We start from the raw sequence: 4,074 nt of genomic DNA, 5'->3' as shown, positions 1-4,074 counted from the left end.
CACACACACACACACACAAAAACAAACATCAACGCGCGTGCTCTTTTATGTCTTTTTAAAAATGATGTCACAAATTGGGAATGTTAACTTGTCACGAAAGATGATCTCCCAATACACAAAGTTATCAAGAAGCGTGCAGTTGCTTTGAGTAGTTTATGGGCAGAGGCCCTTGCGGGTAAGCATCATAAAAACAGGCTTTCAGAGCCTTCTAAAATGACTTTTCACAACAAATAAGTAAGAAAGCGTATAGATTTGTCGTCCCTAGGTACACTTTTAACTTATTTAAGCGGCGGGACCTCCTATAGGACCTAGCCAAATTAATGGGCCGAGAGCCTTGAAAACTCTACAAAAGGACCCAAGTTCAAAATCACAGTCTGAAATTCGAACAAGGGCCATCCACTCAGTAGATACCTACTGAGCCAAGGGAGCACCCTTTTCACAAATAACCTCCTTAGATGTGTCCCCAATTCCAAAAGCATAATTTGTCACGAATACAGCTAATTTGATTGCGCCCATTTTTTACATTCAAGGTAATTAACAAACAGAAAAGTTGTTTACATAATATGACGGATGTCCATGAATTAACAGGAAAGTTGTCTAAATAACTCTCTTATATTAAATTCGAACTATGTAAAACGTGCAATGCATTTAAAGAGTGGAAAACAAATCTATACCATGAGCAATTAAGAAGCTACCCTATGTCTGCTCCCACAGAAAAAACTGTTGAAGGTATTTAAATACTCATTTGCGATGAAAAGAGGTTCAAATTTCATGACTTTATTGATACCCCAGCTCTTTCTAAGTCAACAGTTCACTGAATTGTCTTTGAAGAGCTGGAATATAGAAAAGAGTCAGTTCGGTGGGTTCCACAACAGTTGACAGGTGATCACTAAGAACAACATTCTTGCTTGACATTGTTAAAATGATGCAGAACATACATACCACTCTTGGACTGTATTTTATATAGTAGAGGGTTTTACGGCGCTCGCAACTGCGTAAGGTCATATGAGCGCCAAGGGGAGGGTGTCAACAGAGAAGTCTTTATAGGGAATCACACCTAGACTGCTCACCTCTCTAGCTTCAACAGCACAAGGTCTGCTTTGACTATCAAGGCTCCCCAAAATAGCAGGTCACAAGAGAGTGACAAACATACAAAAGAAGTAGAGGAAAATGACACTAGTAAGGATCGGGAAAGAAAAGGCAGCAGTTCCCTGTTGTAGATCAGGACAGTTATGAGTGTGACATGAGTCAGCTCATTTACAATTCTACTATGCTTGAACGAGAAATGACCCCCCTTTGGGAATGGCCTAAAGACACTTCAGTTAGTGGCGCTGTTCCGGGGGGGGTTCTCGGACTCTGAGCTACTCATGACTTCCAAAGATATTACGCAATTTTTGGATCACACTCCTGATCTTGTCCCTTCAGACATTCTTCTATCAGACCAGTACAGTGATATCTAGCCGAAAAGAAAAGCACAGGTGACAAAACCTTGTGGAGTGCGTTAGGGATAGGCTTTGGTGGCTTGACGAAAAGTGCGCAAAATGTACAAGGATGGCATGCATTTACTTATGCAGCGATGGGGAAAATACTTTACTGTTCGTGGGGATTGCATTGGAAAACAAACCAAATGTTTGACCAACTTATTGTATACATTGTATCTCAATCATGACAACACTTTTCGTTTCACTTCTACTTTCTTGTTAATTCTGAGACAACCCTCGTTTTCTCTACTGTGGTCGATTCAAAAGACATAACAATGTTTGACACATCTGATCCTGTGGGCGGTGTAAAAAGGCTATCTTCCTGTGTTACTGTACACAGGACAGTTTGTGCAAGGAGAATGTTTGAGTGTTGATGCGCTGACTTATATGATGCATTTACATGTATATTTTCATACACTTAAAAAGCGTTTTATTCCTTTGACATAGTTAAATCTTTCACTTGGGGTAAAAGTCATCCACGTGTGGTACTCATTAGCGCGTCACGGCAGTTCGTTCTGTTCAACGATACCGGTCTTGTGTTTTCAGTGCTTCCTTTCCAACATCAATTTAAGCTATGTGAACAGTTTTAACTCATTTGCAAGGTATTATTTTCGGCTTGTGGAAGATTTTTTTTGGAAGAGCGAAATGAGACGATGACTAGTGCACAGTTTAAAGTTCTTTGGGACCACAAATTCAAATAAATATCAACATACTATGTACCAACATTTTCAGTATGGTTTGTCGAATACATCTTACATGTTTATTTGTGTATTTTTTCAACTTTGATTCCTGTAAGAGGCGATTATGCAACACAATTTATATTGGATGCGGATAAAATTTGAAAATTAAAAATTAAAAATCTTTGGTGAAACTCAAAAAATATGTTTGCACCTAGTCAAATGATACATCAAAATAACTGTAAATGAATATACAACTGGAAAATATTGAAACATTTGTAGTTATTTACATACATTCCACAAAATTTGTACATTTGAATCATAACATCTGATATTGAATTATTTTTTTTTATAATCTTGAAAAAAGGATCACAAACACAGAAAAAACACTCATATATATCTTATATGGAATGATCCAGAATTGCTTTTGGAATAAACCGATTCCGTCTTGAGTGGCACTTTTTGTGTAATTTCCCCACAAAGTAATGATTTGGGGGAGAAAAAAATATTTTGATAACTTAGATCTAGATCTAGATCTAGTCCTAGATCTAGCACTCAAAAATGTTGATTTCTCAATAACAGTGCATTGGCAATTTGAGTCCAATAGTATCAATATTATAAAGAAGAGTCCTACATTTTTTTAGTGAGCAAAATAATGATACATTTTGTTGTGTAAAAGTACTAAGACTGGTTTCTGGGCTAGAATTTTGGCATCACGATAAAACAAAGTCGCATAAACTACGAAATCGCGTTTCAAAACAGAATCTAAACTTCCGATTTTCGGGGGAAACGCTTGACCCAGAAGTCAATGTTATAAAATTTATTATAACCTTTATTTTAACACGGATACGTGGATTGGAGTAAAATCGAAGCTAGAATTATGGGTCGGTGCTCGAGCCGTCGGTAGCGGCTTGGCGTACGGAAGACACTTTCGCCGCACCGCTGCCCACAGCTCGGAGTAGCGAATGAGTTAAAAAGAAAGCAACACATCTAAAGCTGAACTCATTTAAAATCATTCACCGTATCAAAAAGAGCTGCAGCAACAACTCGGTCCTCTGAGCTGCCAGCAGTGACAACATTTCTCTCCTGAATTCGTGGCCAGAGCATTCACCAGATCTAAATTCAATTGGGCACTGTGGGACTGCTTTAGATCATGGCGCTCACGTGTCAGACTGCAATCATCCCCATATCCTTACTCAGTTAGAGCAACCTTACTTCAAAAGTGGAATAAAATTCCTCAACAATCACACGACTGTTTCGGGTCCATGCATCGATGATGTGAAGTCGTGATCTATGCTGAAGGGCATCCCTCGTGTTACTAAAGTTGTCACTCTTTTATAAACCCCTGGCTACTGTGTCTGTGAATTCAAAATACATTTAAGATTTTTTTTAAAAAGATTTTTAAAAACAAACAATTTCTTTTTGAAAATTCAATGTGTTGTGTTAAAAAAAGAGTTGTTATTTATTAAATATTCCTTTTTTGGGGGGGTAAGTTTTTGACTGCGCTCACAACTGCATAAGGTTATATGAGCGAGCGGGGCACACCAAAAATTTTCAATTGGTAGGAAATTTCGAATTTTGCCTCGGTGGCGGCCGAAGCCTACTCTTATCGATTTTAGACAACCAAAGGATCTTTTACTTGCACATGGGACCTCCGAGATTTGTCGCCCTTGTCCGAAAAGGCTAGATGTAGATCTTTCCTACCTGAAGATCAGGGGTGTGGCTGAAAGACAACAGCAAGAAGGAGCCAAGGAGTAGCAGTAGAAAGGCTGCAGAAAGAGGCAGGAGCCCACTGGAGGGGGCATAGGAGGTGAGGGGTGGGGGCAGAGAGTGGAGACGAAAGCAGACGACAGAACATTGCTAGAAAACAGGAAAGGAGGTGAAAGGAGGCAATTTAAAACATTTTTGTTAGTAAA

General features: G+C 38.9%; 1 protein-coding gene across 1 annotated transcript in view; it reads left to right on the top strand.

The window, feature by feature from the left end:
* Nucleotides 1-4,074, top strand: part of LOC101856281 — a 46,849-nt gene that overhangs the window by 39,332 nt on the left and 3,443 nt on the right. The gene's annotated exons all lie outside the window — the stretch shown is intronic.

The sequence above is a fragment of the Aplysia californica genome, unplaced genomic scaffold, assembly GCF_000002075.1.
Source record: "Aplysia californica isolate F4 #8 unplaced genomic scaffold, AplCal3.0 scaffold00442, whole genome shotgun sequence".
NCBI lineage: Eukaryota > Metazoa > Mollusca > Gastropoda > Aplysiida > Aplysiidae > Aplysia > Aplysia californica.
The sequence above is the reverse complement of the archived record's forward strand: the minus strand, read 5'-3'. Positions and strand labels throughout refer to the sequence as shown.